This window comes from Lissotriton helveticus, chromosome 1_1, assembly GCF_964261635.1.
Source record: "Lissotriton helveticus chromosome 1_1, aLisHel1.1, whole genome shotgun sequence".
Lineage (NCBI taxonomy): Eukaryota > Metazoa > Chordata > Amphibia > Caudata > Salamandridae > Lissotriton > Lissotriton helveticus.
The window spans coordinates 1113157677-1113179514 of NC_136057.1; the positions used below are offsets into that span (position 1 = coordinate 1113157677).

General features: G+C 41.9%; 1 protein-coding gene across 2 annotated transcripts in view; it reads right to left on the reverse strand.

Annotated features, from left to right (window-relative positions):
* FRS2 (fibroblast growth factor receptor substrate 2) overlaps window positions 1–21838 on the reverse strand; it is a 263424-nt gene that overhangs the window by 152019 nt on the left and 89567 nt on the right. For both annotated transcript variants that reach the window (XM_078678808.1, XM_078678818.1), the window contains exon 2: window positions 7399–7618. The gene's annotated coding sequence lies outside the window, so the exon portion shown is untranslated. The remainder of the gene's footprint in view (window positions 1–7398; window positions 7619–21838) is intronic.

Here is a 21838-nt window from a genome sequence, read left to right on the forward strand (position 1 = left end):
GGTGTACCAGGTTCAGGTAGGAATTGTGGTGGTAAGGTAACCAGGATTTGTTGTGCCATATTTGTTGGTTAATTTTAAACAATAAGGGTGTCAATATGGAAAAGATAAAAAAATTTTTTTTTTTTTTTTATAATTTATTTAGTTGACATATCTCTAGCTATGTGTTATACACAGGAGAACTTTGTTGCGCTTCAATTCATTTTTTTTTTTTTAAACGCTTCTCCACGACAGTCAAACACGAAGAAAACGGAGGAAATGTACTTTAAAATTGTAAATACACTTTAAGATGGCCGCTTGTCCAATACGAGGCTTGGAGTACTTGAAGAGGAGGCGTGAAACGCACAGATGCTTTGTGCGAAGACGTCACAGTAGGTGCGCATGCGTGTGAGGCCTCTTTGCAGACTTCAGTTCAGGCAACAGCGCAAGGACAGTGTCTAGCAACACCGCCGGCGTCAGTGGGTGCGCATGCGTAGAGCTTCTTTGTCGGCGTGACGTCATGCAAGAGCGCGAGGACAGCGCACCTAGCAACACCACCAGTTGGAGAGCGCTCGCGCTACAAGTAAAATTTTACTCACGGTTCCTCCAATAAATTGTCCAAAGTTTCAGTGTACGCTGGTAGGGCAATAAGAGAGATTGCACATGTCGAGTTCTTTTTTCCTTGATGAAGTCTTCCGCTTGTTGTCAGGACAGCGCAATTCTGTTGACGACCTCAATTGCTCACTGTTCGTCGGATATCACCAGGAGTGTCTCTGACCAGCTGCAAAACGTCGCCATAAATTGTAGTAAACACTCTGGAGACTTCAGGAAGTATGCTGGGTTTATTGTGCAGAAGGACAACAAGTCATCTTCATCAAGGAGCTGGTCAGGAACAACTGACTCAACACAGAATGTCTAGAGCAGTACAGAGTCATGCACATTCTGGAACACAGTGAGGTAAGGGAATGAAAGAAACAAAGGTAGGAATAATATATAACACACGGCTCAATCATCAATTCCCTCACTTTTTCAGCTGAAGACTAGACCCACTGATGACATTCATTCATGCAAGTTTGGAAGAAATGCTTCAGGTACTCGTTTCAGCTTTTCTCTATATTCTCAAGACAGGCAGCACAGACCAGAAGACAGAAGGAGACATTGATCTTGGCGATATCAGGAAGGAGAGCCCAAGCTTGGTATCCAACTGTTATGAAACATTCTTCATAAACTCCACTCCTTATCCCCTCCGCTCCCCCTCTCCCCCTCCCTCCGAGTCCGAACAAATTGAAGAATTTTGGACCACATCACACCCGCTGGTACTGGATGAGATTCTCCAGCAAATGCCGTGGAAGATTACCATAGACGCAGGAATATTCCAGTCATTTCAGAACATGATTGTGACATCATCAAGAAGGCGAGGTCAGAGTCCACAGTTAAGCAGTACAGCTCAGCTTGCTGAAGACGGTCCTGGTGTATGGGATGGAATCTGGATTGGAGGGGGAGGGTGTGGAATAGTGTAAATTCTGAACTTTCTTTTTGGAATTATCAAATTATGGTTTGGCTTCCCTGTAACAGGATCCCAACACGTGAACATCCATTGGTATGCAGACGCCAGAACTGAAGTTTGTTTTCGTGCAAGTGCTGGATGTGTCCTCTACAATGTTAACTTTCAATGGGGTCACCTTTTGATATCTAGGAACATCAAGTCAAATACCAGGATTGTTTGGTACACCCCCAATCCCCTTTTCTGGAACACATTAAGTGTAAATGGTGAGGTGCATTAGTCTATAAGACCATGACTGAAGACTAAGACTTGCAGGTACTAAATAATTACTAACTGCAATTAAGAAGCCTTTTAAACCAATTTCTTCTCCCACGATTGCAAAGTGGGGTCGTTGGGCAAGGAGTGATGTGAGCATTGACATGTCTTCCTTTGGTGCTCATTCACTCCGAGATGCCATGGCATCTAAGGCTTTTTCTGTGGGAGGTCTTTTGGAAGCTATATTAAAGGCAGAGGATTGGTCATCATTCAACTTTTAAGAAATTGTTATTTTAAACCAGTGATGGTTTGGCATCAATGGTGAACTTTAAGTTTTAAACTTGCATTATCCGAACTTCCGGTCCTGGACATCAAACATACATTGTCCTACCTATCCTGAAGGAAAGTTTCAATTCTATTATGGACACTGAAGTAAGGATTATCCCACCCAGGCTGAGACAGGGTCCAGAAAGTCACCTGATCAGCATCATGATCGCCACATTATGGTATAATATTTTGTATTGATATTATCACATCCATTGTAGTATATGTTTCCAAAAAATCATTGTTCAGTTATGTTCATTCAGGTTAAGAACAAGAGGTTTCAATGTTGTGTTTGAGTTTTATAGATCTCGAACAGCGGCAAGATTACCAAAAATGGAGACCAGGCTGTCTTTTCACACAAAGAAAGAGTTAGTACTTTTCCTTGTGGATGATCTTTTGTGGATGGCATGGCCTCGGACTACTGGACACTGTTGCTCTTTGTTAGGACTCATTACAATTGTAGCCCTAAACTGTTATAACGTTTCAATGTTCCTGTTAGGCTGCTGGGCAAATCAAGTAAATGCATAATCCTCTCCTCCGAGTACTCAATAAAACTGAAACTTTTCTGCAAGATAGAAACAAAATATTGTTTCACTGGATAAAATGGTGTGAAAACATGTGCTATTTACAGTAGTTCAGCACTGCGCAATCATTTCTGAAAACCACTGACATTTTAAGTCGGTTGCTGAATGTGGACATCAAACTATTGCATTTTAAAAAAGCTATTAAAGTACAATGTTGATGAATTAATTTTATTTAGACGCTACACTTTGTTTACACAATTCAAGCCTTTCCAAGTCATTGCCACGATATTTTCTGAGAAAGTTAAATATCGAAACAGTGCAGCTGGTCCCTCATCCCGATGTGGGGTTGTAATTGTTAATGACATTCGGAGTGCAATGATACACTTAAGCCTGGGTTAGAGTGACGCAGCCTGTGTTCTCATTTTCAATACGAAACATACATTTAGTGACCGAGCAACGCGAAATTATCTAAAAATCAAAAAATGGGGTTCGGTTTTAGTTACTTGCAGTGTGGGTTGGAGACGTTCCCTTAGCTGAGCTCCCTGGAACAGTTGACTGTACAAATCTCCTGCGCCTCAGCCCAACCCCCACATAAGTAAATAAACGTGGCCTTTAAACAGTGTAAACCGTAAGCCCTCTGGCTGCTCTGAAAACAAAATAGCTAACCCACACAAGCCCGAGTGCACAGACTTGCAGGTTCCACACCCCGCCAACAGTGCACGCTGAGCGTGTTATTAGGAGGGTTGTTGTGTGATCACACCGAATTCCTAGCCTCCACTCACATTAGAAAGTTGCCCTCTCGGCGACATTCTTCTTCAAACAGCTACAGTAACCACAGCAACGCCACACTCCCAATCTCGCCAGATGCTCCATTTTAAGCCAGCATTGAAACGGCAAACTCTAAACTACTCGGTCCACTCGAAACGTAAGCACGCATTCTACAGATACTGACAACCGCTGGCGCACACAACACAGTGAACTTTGGAGGCTTCGCGGAACGATCATAAAGACGACCAATCGTAATAAAATTAAAATAAAGACAGGACTTTACAGGGCTCGGACAGGCTGATCCTAGAAAAAGTGCCCCAGCCAAACGTAACAGGGAAAAATGGAATAAGCAGGTTTCTCTGACAAAGTACAGGTGAGCAGTTCATGGCAACAAATGTAGACTGTGATTGTAAACAGGCTTGAATTTTAAAAAAGTTAACAAGTACACAGCGGCACATTTCATGACAAACACAAGCAGACTGAATACAACTGGGGACATTGGTAGTGTCCCAGTTTAATCGCCCTTAGCTTTCACATTTAAGAGGACACGTCCTCTATGTACGTATACTACATACCATTCAGGTTTCAGGGTAATTTCAAGTGTGTTTACTTACAGCAGTAAATAACAGGCAATGGCCCTTTTCAATGTTACTGTCCACCTCTGAAGGCTGAGCAGCTGATTCAAGGACATGTGGGATTCAATCGGAGATCTGCAGATCACACAGTCGCTCGCTCGCTCTCTCTGGTGCAAACGTTTCCTCAGTTTAAAGCAGAAGACGGTTTAAAGTCAAGAGACTCATAATAATATTATACAGGCTCGATGCGAGTTGGTAGACGGGGGAGGGGTCTACGAGTTTGGCATAGAAACGCAATACAGCTTTTTAATAACATAGAAACGCAATACTGCTTTTCAATAACAAACTTACATAAGGATTTATCAGTAAGGTACTTGGTCGAAATAGATAGTGTGTGTGGACATTCTTAGGCAAAGTTTGAGGAGATTGATGGAGACTACAGAGGACAAGGTTGAACTCACCGATTATCACCATGAGTAGGTTGCAGATCATTCTCCTATTTGAAATAATCAATGATGGTTAAGTGGCCGAAAGGACTAGAGTGTTCGCCTCGCCTGGACAACTGTAACCCAAGCCAAGAGTGGATATTTACAGCCGTTTGAACAGCCGTTAGAAACACTACCTCACTGAGATATATGGAACGAGCAGAAACAAGAAGGATCCCAAAGGGTTTAAGGTAACGTCAAAAGGAGCAGGTGGGCAGACCAGGGGGCCGGAGAGGGTGGATCAGGACACGGGCTCATCCTTAAGGACGTTCTATAACCTTTAGTCTCTTTAAACAGCATAACAATACAACTGGGCTCTACTGCTTCATCAATCAGCCAGCATGTACACTGCAAGAGGTATATGAGAGGAAGAAGACAGTTGGCAAAGTTTTCATTAAGAGATTGTGTACTTTGGAAGTCGCATTAGCAGGGTGCAGGGTGTTGCAGTAATCTAATGTACCCAAGAAAAAATGCTGGCTTAGCAATGCTTAAAGGGAGGAGGGGACAGATCTTTCTGATATCCAAAGCTGGTATGAGGCAGCAGAAAAGGAACCCATGCATATGCTACTCAAACAGTCATTACTTTTCTGTGGAAGAAGAGGGATTGTACAAAGAAAAAGATTTAATAAAAAGTTGCCAGAGTGGGGATTGTAGAAGCCCTCAGGAATAAAACGCATATGTATTGGAAAAGCTGAGGATGGCAGGACGTTTGATAGCAGAGAGATAGCTTGTGATTGCGATACTTATTTGACTTGGCAGTAGCTAGGGCATAGCGGGTAATTTCATAAAACCCAGCTCCACTTCTGGAAGTTGCCTTACCAACAACTGTTCGTAGGCAGAGGTAGGGGAGAAGGTGCAAAGGGATAGTGTTTTGCAAGAGCGCAGTGCAGAATGTGGTTTAAATCGGAGGTAAGGGACTTTTGCAGGTGGAAGATGTCCATACATAGTGCAGGGTGGTGTGTCGAAGTGAATTCGAAAAGATTTTTCGTCTTGAGTGTGAGTCTATCGCTAGTGTAGTGTGTGGTTTGCTGCTGAAGGGGCATGGAAGAGTGAGGGGAGAATAAAATCAAGCTTGTTACCAGAGTGGGTTGGTGTGTGAGTAAAGCAATGGTCAGAGGAATCGATAATACTTTAGGTCTGGTTGTCAAGGTTCATACCTCCGAGGATACTTAAGAAACAGGAGAATAGATGGGCACAGTTGCTGTATAATGGTGTCAACCTCATAAACCAAAATAATTACTGAACTGGCTGGGCAGCAAATATGAATTAGGAAACCAAACATCCATAATCAGGCTTATGATCTATGATAGATGAAGACAAATTTATTTAGCAAGCGGCAAACATTTGTACCCTTACAGAAGGGGTGCGGTGACTGGAAGAACGTGGCTGGGTTAGTGCGAAGGGCAGTTGTTTTGGCCAAGCCTTTAGGTTCTATGTAGGTGTGCCAGTAGAGTAGTGGTCTGTGGGAATCTGAGAGGCCAGTATTTTTTGATGTGTACTTTTACGGATATTTTATATCCAAATAAAGTTATTTATTTCACTGAGAGGCCAGTTATTAAGGGAGTCGTATTTCAAAATGACCTGTGTGTCAGAGACAAAGAGAGATGGTTTGAGAGTTAGATGATTATGTGCATATTAAAAGTTTGACCTGCATGGAGTCATGGATGGTCTAGCTCTAACATTCCTCGCTGGTGTTAGCAACAAGAATACCGGTTTTCACATGATGCTGACTTGATTGTGCTGTACTCCCAATGAAACGGACATTCCTGCATACAGTGTTTGGGAATTAACGGTAAGCTTGCAGGCGTTTTAACACCGAGCTCTAAACAGCACATTTACTTACTCATGCATATGAAGATACAAATGAAGACTGCTTAAGGGGGGTTGTTCCCTAGTGAGATGTAAAACTTCAGTTTAAAAGAAAACGTATTTTCAAAGTCATTTACTGTTTGTTTCATCTTGAAGACAATCAAAACAGAACTATTTTGACTTTGTAGATGTATCTATCTATGAAGCTAAGTTAATTCAGTTAGCATGCATCATCTGTACTTTGGCAGCATTCCATTCTCATACAGATTTAATCCCCCTCAGCAATACATATGCAAATTAAATGATTTTCTGAGGGGGTCTCGCTTTATTCGAAATACCTTGATTTGAGTTTAACTAAATCAAGGAGAAGATTTAAGGATTTTTTTTTTTTACGAAAGACCGCAATCTGCATTTAGTATTTAAAATTAAAAATCTAGGTTTACTAGAAAAAGCAAGTCATCCTGGCCTTTTAAACTTCCAAATGGTTTTCAGGACTGGGTCTTATCTGACATGGAAAAAAAATTTGCCAAGTAGGTATGCATTGATATCCCCTTAATGATTATAGCAATGTACTCAGGGAGAGGATTGCGCCACAGAAAACTGACAAGAGTCAAATTTCTACTGATCTGGCACATGGTTGCATAAGGACCTTTACAGTGTCTAGGAAGTACATACTTACAAATATTGACTCCAAAAACTAGCTACATGACAAAACGAATGAATAACTTACTTTTGTATACCGACTCCCAAGAAAATAAAGAACAGTTTAGTAAATTCAACACAAAAAACACCCAAGTTCTCAGATTACACCAGCATACACAATCTAAGTATTATGAAAAGGCTGGATTAAGATCAGTGCCAACAGTTTTCCACTGAAATAGTGTGCTTTTCCCAAACACTCAAAGCCATAACTTACGAGTAGACCCAAAGAGTTTAATGCATGCAAAAGCACAGGAACAAATTGTAAAAAGGTTTATGCAGGAGATGGCAAACAGAATGCTCAAAATGATTAAAGAAACTCTTAAATATTGATTCAGATTAGCTATCTTGCATATGATCCCCTACTGCTGTGAAATATCAGGGCCACATCGTATGGGTTCAAGTCACAAAGCAATCAATTAATATTCTTCAAAACACAATTTAAAACATCTATGGTTTGGATAAATTAAAAAAATTACCTGAAGAGTGTCTTGCACCAATGGAAATAGTGTTATGCTGAAACGCTGGAAGGAGTATTACACAAAATATTCCAGGTATCACTTCTGATATGAGGAAGACTGTAGTTGGTAAATGCTTTTGTAGCTTAGGTCATTCAAATCACCATCTCAAGGTTTTACGCAGCCACAGAATGAAAACTAGATGAAGTTGCAGAACAATAATAAAGTAAAAATCCAGTTTCTGTACAAAAAAAAGAGAAATATTTCATTAACTTAACTGTCTCCCAAACAAAACAAATGAGCTTTTTTCTTGTAATACTCCTCACAATATATACAAATATTCACATCTACCTCTCACTTTCAGAATGATACAATCTATTGTGGTTTTTGCAAAAATTTCACTGCTGTCTGGAATAGCCAGACCAAATGTGTATCGTTAAGGGAGTTGGGAAAATGTGTTGCTTGGGTTAAGGAGAGGGTGGATACTCACTTGCTGAAGCCTTTTTTTTGTCAAAGTGCAAGACAGCCAGTTGGGTCTTTTAGACAGATTCACAATTTATATAAATTTCTTCATGTTCTACCAGTGTTGATTCCTTCAAGATGTGGAAACTAAGATTCGGACTAAGTACAAAAATTATATATATAGATCTAAATTTTGCCTTTTTTAAAATACAGCGAATGGTCATCCTAGATGATAATGCCCGAAAACATATACACCTAATCCCAAGTAAAATGGAACCCTAAATGTTGCAAATGTTGAATACACAGCTATGGTGTTACCCATTGTTTATCTTATACACATGTATACGTTATCATGTCTTTCCTTTGCCTTAAAAAAAATGCACAGGAGCACAAATATTTTGTAAGACATCGGGCTACATTCACTTTTGACTATGCTGCTTTCTTAGCACCAAATCCCTACACCTCCCTTCCTTAGTGCTCTGTGTTGCTACCTCATCCCCCCACTTACTCTCTCCCTGGTGAGGTGCTGTCCAACAAAAAGGATAACGAGAGGCAAGCAGAGGAAATAGTGGTGGGAGCAAGCAACAATGCAGTAATTAATGTATCCAACAAAACACTGAGGTGATGTTTATCATCTTGTTTGGAATCTTCCTTTGATTTTGCCAGCATGAAAATAGATGTTTTCATGTTTATTAGGGATTTCGAACTTCAAAAATACTTTGTACCCACCGAAATTAAGGAAAAAGATTAAAATGGACAAAGAAGGGAACCTGACAATTTTGAATGTGGATAATTTTGAGGCAGTGTTAACTCTAGAGATGCTGATACTACAAATGAATTTTCTGATGCAACTCCTACTAATAGTACTGATTATAAACGCCCTTGGCGGTTTCTACTTCAGATACCTCATGATAATTTGGACATTTTTTAAAAGGTTATTGGGTTAGATTTAAAAAAATAATTTGCCTGTGGACCATAAGGAGTCATTGCAGATCTGAAAAGTGAACAAAGAAGTTACTAAGAATAACAAATACATTGAAAAAGGATGATGAGGTGATTAAAAAATTCCGACAAGGGTGGAAATACAGTACTATGACCTAAATATCTGTATGCGAAGGAAGCTTTTAAGCAATTGAATAACCATGCTGTTTATGGTACTACTTCTATGCAAAGGAACAATGAGATGAAATCTATGTTTTTTGATGATCTAAGTGTTTGGCTTGACAGAACTAATTTCGAAAGAAGTGTACAAATCACTGAAGGGAGAGAATCCGCTGTTACCAATGTTATATTTGCTATCAAAGGTACATAAAGATAGAAAAGGACTACCAGGGTGACCAATTCTATCTAGCACAAAAAGCCTATTAAAAAATGCTGCGGTCTTGTGGATCATTTATTATTGCTGCACATGCAGTCTTTAACGTTATACATAAAATATACAAAAGATTTCTTAAGAAAAACTACCAGTCCCATGGAGTCCTGAATTTATTATTCAATTAGATGTTATCGGATTCTTTAACTCCATTAAACATGCGGGCGTTCTGCAAGTCTACGAGGTTATCATCACACAAAAATTATTTTGTCAATTATGAAATCGTGTTTAATGGAGAACATCATCTTATTTGAGGGCCAGATTTACAGGCCTCCCCAGGGAACTTCGATGGGCACCAGCTTCACCCCCAGCTACATAAACTTGCCTGTGGTCTGGTTGGAGAAGTTGTCTAAAGGAGATACCAGTGAAGGTTACAAGGAAAATATCCTTTATAGTTGTGTTTTATGAATGACGTATTAATCTATAGACTATTTGAAAGTGAAACGACAACATTTGTAACACATTGGGATAACCGTGATTTAAATCTCCGGTTCACCAGTATGAGTATGGATGATATTACATAGTATTCAATTGCATTGAAGTCAAGACTAGAGTGGTAAATAATAAACTACAAACCCCCATAAATTGGAAAGGTTATGCAGGGACCAGCACATTGTACTTTAAAAGTTTTAATTTCAGAGCCCTCAAAAGTAGTATCCCTTAAGCAAAACTGCAGTTCTGGCGAGCTTTATGTGTAAGAACAGGAAACTACAGGGGCCAGTTTCAGGACCAGAGCCTACCCTCCCAAAATGTTGAAGGAAGCAGAGAATAGAGTGAAAATGCTCGATAGAAACTAAAGTTTGAGGAAAATCCATGTACAGGTAGAGGCAATAGATGTGGTTTTACTGTTAAGCATGGAAAACAGCATCTTGAAATAAGAGGGGTACTTAAACATTGGTAGCTCCTACAGTTGTATCAGGTTATCAGGCATTCTGTGGGAGCAAGCCCGAAATTACATTTAAAAAAACTGGATCCCTGATACTAATCTCTAGCCATTACTGGTCAACGAGGAAGACCAATAATTGGCTACAGCCAACAGCAGGTTTTTTAAAACAGCAGGTTTTAAAAAATGAGTGAAATGTAAAGCATGCAAAAAAGGTAAAACGAACAGTGCAAAATCCACTTTGGCCTAAAGCAGGATCTTGAAGTCACTAAAGTGCAAAAAGGACTTCGCAAGTTATGTTCTGAAATGTCCTGACAACCGATGTTTTGTTGGAAGTACCATCTTTCCAGCCTATTACACCATAGGACAAACTAACTGGGATATTAATGACCCACTAACAAGGCATTTCTTGGAACTTCATGTTGAGAATTAGCACCTGTTCTGTTATTCATTACTGATCAGGTTCCAAACCACAGAACCAGCAGGCCTCATAATTGAGGAATTGTCAGCCCATGTGGAGGAAAAAAGCTGTTCTGTGGAAGATAGGAGTAGAAATGTTTGTTGCTCCTTCTAATTTTTTATGTAAAGAATATTATTAAAAGTTTTTCTTTGCGCTTCAGAAAAAAAATATATTTTGAAGGTGGGTGCAGCACATGAAATGTGGACAACGGGAAACAATGCGTATATAAAAATATTAATGAGCTTTATGAGCGGACTTGGAAAATGGATGGTAACCATATGTATATGATACAAGCAGTACTGAATTGAGAGCAAACGTTGTAAAGGTGACAAATGTGACAACCAAGATATTTCTCGTTTCTATAACAACTGGAATGAGAGGACCAGGAACTCTAACCCCTGGCATGATTGAGAAGATATGTGGCATTAGAACAAAGAACAAAGCATGCAAAGGCATAAGTCAAGTTGCATATGAACTATGCGAGTGCATTGTGTCAAAATGCTTTTTTTGCCAATGCTGCACAGCAGTGCCAAAAAGCATTTTACTTTTTAACTGATTTAGTACAGCATTGCCAAGAAGTACTAGAAAAACAGGTTACAAAGGTGATATTGGTTGGCTTGGCCAATGCTAGTTTCCAAAAGTGATAGGGAGCTCCCATTTAATTGGAGCTATGTTGTCTTGAGGTATGCTCTCCATAGTAGAAATTCAGACTTCGAACAGCTCATCAGATCAATGTCGGGTCAACCTACAAATTTTAAAGGTTATCAAGAGTTTAAGCCAATAAACTGATAGCCTTAGTACTGCATTATGGTGCATTACTTTTGGTGAGAAAAACAAAGTGATTAGAGGAATGCTTGAATTGATCTCAGCCACTGCTATTAGCGGAATGCAAATTAGTCAAATGTTTTTGCTCACTGTGCCACTTGACACAGGGTCAGCCAATTGCAAATCAGCTTTTGTCCTTCTCCAGCAGGAAAATTAGTAGACCAGAAATTGTCAAATGTGGTTACCTATCTTTCTAACTATATCTACATAGGCCAAAGGTCAATGGTGTAAACTTGAGAAATGAAAATATAAAGATTATAAAAACTACACTGAATTACAAGAAAAAGCTTAACTTTCAGCAGGCCACTGTTTGAAAGGACTAAGAATTTTAAAGCAGAGCAACATGTCTCCAAAATGGGAATTTGTTTGTTTAGTAGCAGACAGGACTACCTCGTAAGTAACTGTGGTTAAATACACCATGATAATTTGCATCTAGTTTGTTGCTAAAGGCACGTAAAACTAAAAGTAACAACTAGTTAAAATCAACAAAGTCCCCCAAAGCTCCATTGGTGGGGGTGTGGAAACGGGGCATGGATTTTAACATGGGACTAGAACGCCCGGTATTTGAGGCCAGGGGCTGCCCCGGAAAACATTACCGGATCTGGAAGAGATGGGCGGACTACAGGGGCCTTTTACTGGACCCTCCAGCGCCACGAGCCGCCGATGCGGACCACGTCCATACTGCCCCTGGGTGAACTGATGCACACGCGGTTGTTTTGATGGTTAGGCTCCTGTTTCTGGACAATGTAGACACCGTGCAGGGTGGGGGGTGGTAACTGGGTTGGGACGCAGGGGGGTGAAAATAGGGGTGTGTTGATAGACAGTGAGCATACAAAAGTGATAAAGCTTAAGATATTCTATCTGCTACTAAGGGAGCAGTGTTCCTTTTACACTCTGTCAACTGCTAAAATCCAATAAAATTTTGTTCTGGAAAAAAAAAAAATCAACAAAGTAACTTATCTTTATTAACGCTCTTTCTGGTAGATACTCTAACCACGGATTCCTTACCTAGTGAATATCCCCAGACGGGAAACAACCTTTACATCGCGGATTTTACTCCGCAATACAATCACAACGCGGTTGTTACAACGACCGCGTTGTTGTTACTACGCAGTGCCATTACTACACAAGTCATTACATCGACTTGTAGTAGATGGCACTCTAACATACGGAATGGTGTAGTTTACTACTCCAACACCTTCCCTAATGTTACGTAGGCTGGAGTTGAAATAGTAAATTATACATTTCTAAAGTTACGGCGCCATCTACTGCAAGTCGATGTAATGACTTGCGTAGTAATGGCATAGCGTGGTAACAAGGCATTGTTGTAAGGACTGCGTTGTGATTGTATTGCGGAGTAAAATCCGCGTCAAGGTATATATTCTCCTCAGATGCCAGAATGGATCTGGAAACTCAGAAAGCAGTGCTCCTGCACGCCAATGGGTGGTGCAACTCAATGCCAACTTAGTTTGTTTATGGAAGTGAAAAACGCAGCAACAGATAAGTACCAATGATGCTAACTGACAGTTTCTTTTGGAAGCTTTTAAATGTCTTAACACACAAAGCCCATCAGCAAATGGAACAGGGGACCAATCCACAGAACGGGGAGGTAGAAGGATGGTGAGGAATATGCGGTTAGATAGAGAACCCACCAAAAAGTGTATTACCTAACGGAACAACCTTGTTTTTCTAATGGAGATCTTTAAATATAGATTCCTCACTTTGTGAATAGATAAAAAGCGGTACCTCTCAAGGTGGTGTGTCTGTGAAATGACTCAGAACAAAAAGCCCTGCAGGACAGAATGGGCAAAATGTCCATCCCAAAAGATTTGACTGTCAAGGCAATAGTGCTTCGTGACCGTGCACGCTGATGTCTACGCAGCAGCCTGATCAAGGTCAATGACAGGCATTCCACATGCCAACACAGTGGTAGCAACCTTAGCTCTGGTACAATAAGCCCTCAGACCGTCTGGAGCCTGCTTCCTAGCCAATGTGAGGCAGATCTTAACACAGAGGCCTATCCATTGCAAGATGGTCAGCTTCTGCACTGCTTTGCCCTTCTCTGCCCCAGAGAACTCCACAAAACGGAAGTTCTCATCCTAGGATCTTCACCCTCTGCATGGGACGACTCTTGGTGGCCATCGGCCCTGGGTTTAGCACCCATACCCACAGACCACGCACGCAACCTGGGCTTCATCCTAGACTCTTCCCTCTCGATGACCAAACAAGTTAACTCCGTCTCATCCTCTTGCTTCAACGTACTCCGTATGCTCAAAAAAATCTTCCGTTGGATCCCCACCGAAACAAGAAAGACGGTCACCCACGCACTGGTCACTAGCCGACTGGATTATGGAAACACCCTATACGCCGGAACCACAGCCAAATTACAGAAAAAACTCCAACGCATCCAAAATGCATCGGCCAGACTCATATTGGACATCCCTCGCCAAGCTCACATTACCGGCCACCTGAAAGACCTCCACTGGCTTCCCGTCAACAAGAGAATAACGTTCCGTCTCCTCACCCACGCTCACAAGGCCCTCTACAAACTAGGACCCGAATGCCTCAACACACGACTGTCCTTCAACACACCCACCCGCCAACTAAGATCCTCCAACCAAGCGCTTGCCGCAGTTCCGCGCATCCACAGATCCACCATGGGAGGAAGATCCTTCTCCTACCTGGCGGCCAAGACCTGCAACTCTCTCCCCACTCCCCTCCGCCTCACACTGAACCACATTTCCTTCAGAAAGGAACTTAAAACCTGGCTATTCGATAAATAATGCTCCCCCTCCCACAAGCGCCTTGAGACCCAATGGGTGAGTAGTGCGCTATACAAATCTCCGAACTTGAACTTGAACAGATCTAAGCATCTCACTGATGGTCATGGATATGTAGGACTAATGTAAAAGCTCAGCACTCTCTTAAAGTCCAAACAATGGAGTTTCTTCTTTTAAGGGATGATGTAGAGCAAAGAAGTTTGAAGAATGAAAAATTGTCCGACATGAAAAGGAGTGGGTAGGAACCCCAGCTTGTCTGGAAAAAAGGTGTCATAAGGCAGCAGGAACAAGAAGACCTAAAACTCACTCGCACAACATGCTGAAATTATCACCACCAGAATGACAGTTTTTAAGGTCAGGAGGTGCAATGGACGACTGTGAATTACCTTGAAAGGGGTATGCATTAAGAAAGTGAGAACCAAATTTAAGCCCCTGCGTGGCATTACAAAGGGCTAAGGAGGCAACCTATATTCCATGGTGGCTCAAAACAAACGCCAAACAAGACAAACTTCACCTACAGAAAATTAACAGATTATACAAGTTAGCTATCTTAAAAAGTAAGAAAAGGTACTAAATCAGACAGAATTCAAAATGCTAAAAGTACAAATAAAGAATCCTTTAAAATACTCAATGAATTTCGCAAACCAAAATGCCTAGAAGGAACTCATCCTGTTACTCAAGATTTCACAGACAAACTGGTAAATGATTACACTGACAAAGCAGACACGTTGGACTCATACTTAAAACAGAGACAAATCACCAGCACTAACCCTTTGAAAAAACAACAATCCAAGAATACTCTAACCCAGCCTCTACGTTCCTTCCAACACATCCACACAATGAATTTATGGACCTGGTCAAGGCAAGTAGGCCTGCCGGCAGCCCTTCTGACCCATGTCCACCACAAACTTTCAAGACAATTCTTTTAACAACCTCTGCTGCCACTCCAGTAAGAAGAATCGTCAATGATTCCTTACCTACCAGAATATTTCCAGAAGAACTCAAAAAGTCATACATATGCTCTCTACTGAAGAAAATAAACTTGGACCCGCTGAACCCGGACAACTAGAGACCCATTACAAATGGACCTTTCCTGGGAAAACTGATAGAAAGAGCAGCGTTCGCCCAGATGTCACAATTCATTGAAGTGAATGACATACTTTCAGACTTCCAAACAGGTTTCAGTCAGTGAAGAGGCACAGAATATGCCCTCCTTGCTGTCTGGGATGACCGGATGAACACAGGAGACCGCAACGGGGTTGCTGCGCTTCTCCTCTTGATCTCTCGGCTGCCTTTGACACGGTTGACCGTGACACTCTGAAACAAAGCCTCTATGAAGCCGGCATAGAGGGGACTGCTCTAGACTGGATCGCGTCCTACCTTCACAAATAGAACTAATGTCATCCATACCGCACCTTTCTCATCCAAACCAAACTCCACAAAAGCAGGGGTCCCTCAAGGCTCTATCTTCTCGCCCATGCTTTTCAACATCTACATGTAGTCTTTACCGGTATTGATTAATCAATTTCCCCTTACGTGATATAACTATGCAGATGACACACAACTACACCTTCAACTGGAATGCCCCAAAGAGACTGGAAACTCCCCAAATTTCAGTTGTCTCAAAGCCGTGGATCAGTGGATGAGACTTGGAACCACCTCAAATTGAATGCTTCCAAAACGGAAATACTCACGTGTGGCGATTGGAAACATTATGACCCGCTTGCCGCCTGGCCTGATTAACTGGGATCACCACCTAAAGTATTGAAGGAAGTAAGAAACCTCAGAATGACCTTGGACTCAAGCCGTTAATGAATGCCCAAGTGGACAAACTAGCAAGATCAAGCTTTGTCACTATAAAAACGCTGCAACAAAATTTCCCTCATTTGGGATATCCACACAAGGTCCATGCTCCCACCTCTCTTGTTCTGTCCAAACTCAATTACGCCAATAGCCTCTACCACGGATCACCTTTAACAACCATGAAAAGACTACAACGGATTCAGAACTCGGCTGCCAGACTACTCTTGCACATCAAACCGCGAGACCACATCTCACCTGCCTTGAAACCTCTGCATCGGTTACCGGTTGCCAGAAGATCCACGTTTAAGCTGCTTTGTATCGGCCACAAAGCAATACATAGAAAGGTACCGCTCTTCATCAGGAATAAAATCACCGAACACATTCAACAAATAAACTTCCGCTCTAAAATGGCCCTTCGCCTCAATTCCAAGATACAAGAAAAAAACACATGGGTGGCACATCCTTCTCTATTCAAGCAGCCAAACTATGGAACTCTTTGCCCCCCTAACATAAGATCCAGGGACAGCCAACTTATCTTCAGAAAACTGCTTAAGAATTGGCTCTTCCCCACAGAAGCACCATACGCAAACAAAAAAATTAAAGCGTATCCCTTTGCATATAATCATTTATTTTTACTATTTCTCATCCTCTACCTACCTCATTTATGCATCTATATACTTTGAATGTACTTATCGGTCTATACATTTATCACTTTCTTCTAATTCAGCATATCCAATGCACTACCCGATTTCTCACCCTATACATCTATCAATATATCCTCTACACCCACTCTCTCATTCATCCCAAACCCCATACCACTACAATGATCCCCAAAATAACCCTTTCTAGACTCTCCCTTACTCTACCCCTCCTTGCATCATTTTACTATACCGATCCCCAAAACAAACCTTTCTAAACTCTCTCCTCTGACTGTTCCCCTCCACAACCCTTTTTTACTCACCCAAAAGCTTCCTCCTACTGCTATGACCTCCCCCCACCCCAAAAAAAATATCGAAATCCTTTACTCTCCGATCCCGCAAATATCCTTTTCAATCAAAACACACTAACATGTTCACTTCTCATATTCCACAATACTAATTCACCACTAATCCTTTATGGGTCTCAGAGTAGCGTGCTACTATACTAATTTTCAACACTAATCCTTTATAGGTTCCGGAGTAGCGTGCTACTCGCCAATAAAGAACTTCAACACCCCATCAGGATTACAGGCACTATATAAATGCAAACCTTTTCCTTTTTCTACCCCTCCCCAACTCTTCTCAATCCAAATAACTGACTAACATGAAAGTATTTGAGTGGTGGATATATTTCACTATACTTATTCAACACTAATCCTTATGGGTTCCAGGGTAGCGTGCTACTCACCCAAAAAAGTGCTTCAAACCCCATCAGGGTTAGCAAGCGCTATATAAACACAAACCTCTTTCTCTCTTCTATCCTGCCGCTACCCTTCTCTATCCAAATAACTGAATGACATATCCACCAAACAAATTACTTTCATATTTAACTATACTAATTTAACACTAATCCTCATGGGTTCCAGAGTACTGTGCTACTCACCAAAAAAGGTGCTTCAAACTCCATCTCCATCAAGGGTAGCAAGCGCTATAGAAATACAAACTTTGTTTCCTCTTCTATCCTTCCGCTATCCTTCCGAATCCAAATAAGTGACTAACCTATCCACCACTTTAACTACTTTCATATTTCACTATACTAATTCAACACTTATCATTTATGGGCCCCGGTGTAGTGTGCTACTCGCCGAAAAAACGCTTAGACGCCTCGTCCGGGGTAGTAAGCGCTATATAAATGCAATTACAATACAATATTGTAAGCCTTCAAAACATGCATCACAACAGGTGATTTGAATAAGTCCATCTGGTACGGCAAAAATAAACAGGTCAAGAGAACCACCAAGAAACCTTTAACAGTGCCTACTGCAAGTCCTTGCTGGGTCAAGGATAAAAGAAATAAAAAAAGACATTACACAGTTTTTCCTTTAAGGGGTCCATCTGAAAGGTGCAGCACCAAGCCGCAAATGTAACTCAACGCCCGGAGTACACTGATTTCGAGAAACGGGTGCCTGGCTGCTAGGGTTAGCTCAACGGCCTAAAAAGGGAGAGCAATGAATATCAACTTCCGCTGCTCAATCTCTAAACATAGGGGTGCAAGTTGTGAAGTCCCGGTGCAAGACCCTGCCCGATGCTGTGAAGGAATATTCTCCTGAAGCAGCAGCCTGAATGGGTACACATTCTTCGGGCCAGAAATAACAGATACACACACTCCAGTCACAATCCAGAGCCACTAGGTGACCCGGGCCCATTTGTTCCTGATCTTCAAAACTCGGGCAGGAGTGGTAGAAATAGGAAGGCATACAGTAGTTCTGTGCTCCACTCTATGTTGAATGTGTCTCCAGTGGATCTCCATTTGAGCAGTTAATTCATCACTTTGTTCTTGCATGACGCCCAGAGTGCAATAGGTTTGCCCGGCCGTGAGTCCCGGGCTCACTGTGCCACTGAAAGCAAGCTATACCTGGCTGAAGAGCCCTAACTAGGGGGCAACTGGTCATAGGTTGCTTGTGTTAAAGTTCAGGGAGGATCTGGCCTGGTGTAGTGTAGCTCCTATTTTCCCAATAGGCTCTGCGCATTGGAATAGTACCTACAGCAGTAAAGGCCTAGGCCAGACGTTAACTAGGTCTACTACTGTCGATACTAGACTTAATTTTTGGGTTTGCCAGCTAAGCTCAGAGTTCGCTAGAAACTTTCTCGAATGTTCAAGGAAGGAATTAACTCCCCTGATTAGACAAGAAAGGATTTAGTTTCTGACAACCATAGAACATGACAACTTTGCTCTCCCCTAATCAAGAGTCAATCTCAAGAGTCGTGTGAGCACAAGGCAATTATTTTACTCAGTCAGTACGTGCATTCTTAGTCTCATCAGATTGTAGAGAAAAGGAAGAGACGGGCGTGTTCAATAAAAAGGTGTTATTTATTGATCAGTCTCTTTTCTCATACATGAGAAATGGATCGATATTATTGCAATACTTATAGTTAAGTAAAGTGCATACATTAAAAGCAATAGTATAAAATAATACTGTAAAAACATTGATATGGTTTCTGAGCCATATGATGTTTAAAATGAATAAAATATATTTACATACACATATACATTTGACTAAACTTACTCAACTGGTGTTTCTAAATACGCCTACCCCGTGTACCTGACCTAAGTCTAATGCGTGGGCGGGAATAGAAAGTTACAGTTTAAGTTAAGTTTGTTTTTGCCAAGTGAATAACTAAAGAATTCTCTGTGAGGGGTTATTCAGTTCTGTACCTGGAATTTAGGATGAATGAGGAATGGTATCTCTTTCTCTGCTCTCGATATTCCAGGCTGCCTGCGAGGGCTGCCCAGAAGCGCCGGTGCTGGGTCTCTCGGCTTGAGATAGCAGCGCGTCTCTCAGCGCGTCAGGAAGGCGGGGCTGCAGCCAGCGGGGTCTGCTTCTGCTTCGGCAAGTGTGGCTGCTCCGTCTTGTCACCACGCGTGTGTTTGCATAGGGCAAGGTCGGCAATATTTATACCTTAAAGGTGCCGAGATTGACGTAAGGATGGACATAGATACGTCAATAAAGATGTCATACGACTTGCTCGTTAGCACATTCTTTACTAAAGTTCTCTGTGAAATCAAAACAATGGCCGCACGGATTTTCCAGGTTGTCATAGGTTTGATTTGTTATGAGAACGTCGTATGCCTTATCAGGGGCTGGAGGAATGTCGCTTGTCTAATTAGATCTCAAGCGTTATGACCTAATCAGATAACACGTTCCTGTGCCGTAGTGTGACTGCGTCAGATAACGGTATCTGCATCATGGGGGTTTTCTTGCCTCATGGGCTGACTGTTAGTTAACTTGATAGTTAGTTTAACCAGAATAGGGTCAGGAATAGGGGGATCGATTCAGAACCTATAGGAATACATGACACTGGGAGCTCGGGATGGACTGTTCCCATGAGGAGCAGGGTAAAGACTAATTTGCACATGGCTGGGTCCAAACTGAGGTGGCATGGTGGGGAAAAAAAAAGACTGGGATGTGGCCCGAGCGACTGCCAGTGGCTGAGATTTATTAAGGAATTCTATCCATCACCTTGCTGTTTTTGAGACTTCCTGGGAACTCAAGCATGCAAAAGGGGCAGTGGCAAAGACATCAAATCAGAGTTTGCCCCATTGCTGTAAGGTGCCCTGTGCCACCTCGTGTTAAACTGCCGTTTGTGATCCACTAGGCGTCGTTGACAGTTTGTCCAGCCTAGCAATTAAAGATGCTGCTTGGGGGTGTGCAATCAGGGAAATGCCCTAATGATTCCGCAAGTTACTGAGGCTCAGAGCCTCCTAGCACAAGCCCCAGCATCCCATATGCTCTGCTTGTTGCCGTACCATATGGTCATCCGTGAAAACTTGCACCAGACTCCATTGATGGTTAGCAGGAGGGCATTCATTGCTAAACAAATCACTGACAACTCCAGCAAGCTAATGTCTCTGCGGGGACCAGAGTCCTCAGATCTCCACCTCTACCAGATGGTCTCCCCAAACCAGGAAGGATGCGTCAATCCCCACTGCAGGTGTGAGGAGGGTTTAGATAGGGGTATTTATGCTGGCCCAATTGCAGTCGAGCTGCCACCACTGCAGGCCTTTTGCAGTCTCCTCCAAAACCTGGATGGAATCAGACAGGTAGCCATGATGCTGAGCACACTAAGTCTTCAAATCTCACTGCAGTGCTCGCATGTGTCATCTGGCATGGTCTCTGAGCAGGATGCAGGAAATTAGTAAGCTAAGAAGCCTAAGACCCATCCTCTCCGAGACCCAAGAGAAAGGCAAAAATTGGCACTGCGTCAGAATGTCCTTGCCGTGTGCTCAATCCACTTTGGCTGTATGTAGCAGGGCCTCCCTGGACTTGAACTGAGTTTAATTTGCAAGCTCCCAAATTACATACAGATTCATCCACCAGCACCAAAGTTGTAAGTGAATACATCTTTTGTTCCCCCTACTTATCTTTGCACTGCATTCCCCTGATAGACCAGCTCAATATTTGACAAGGTACAGAAAGCTTAAACTGCTAAACGTGCACCAAATCTTGTGTGGATGCTTAAAAAAAAGTTGTGGCAGATGTCTTAGCAAACGAACACTCCTTTTACACCTCCTCTTGGACCTTCATGAAGTGGCTAAAACCAAGCGTAGGCTAAACATACTAAGTTGTGGAGATCCATTTAACAGTGCCAACGTTATTAAATGATGGATCCCCCTTTGAATTCTCCTCTTATCATTGGTTATGCAAAAAAAAAAAAACACATACCTGCGATGGGTGTAACTTGCTACCAGCTGTCAAATGTGATGGCCATCTAACAAACATCACTACATTACAAGTAAAAGGAAATATATAATAGTACCAAAGTTAGGAGTAAATCAATAATATTTGTGGTTGTCTCTTCTACTCCGATTCCTCCAAACCCCACCCCCCACTCGATCGCACAAATTAGGTTAGTCACAAAATCTGCACTATCTGCCTTGGGTGGAACTTGCTGACTGCCACATCCAATGCAGACTCAAACTGTGCCAAAGTTGTAATCAAATAAAAAAAGATTATCCCTCTAACTTTTCACCCCCTCTTCGATGGGAAGCACAACACTTGACATATAAATAGAATTCTAAGCCTTTAAAGCTTCTGCCAAATTGCAAGAGCTATTAGTACAGACAGGGGGCACCTCCTTTTTAACTGAGCTCAGCCTTGAAGGATCTGAACGAATGGGAAATTATCAAGAGTAATCTTAACATACACATTTTATGCATATTTATCAAACAATGGGAAA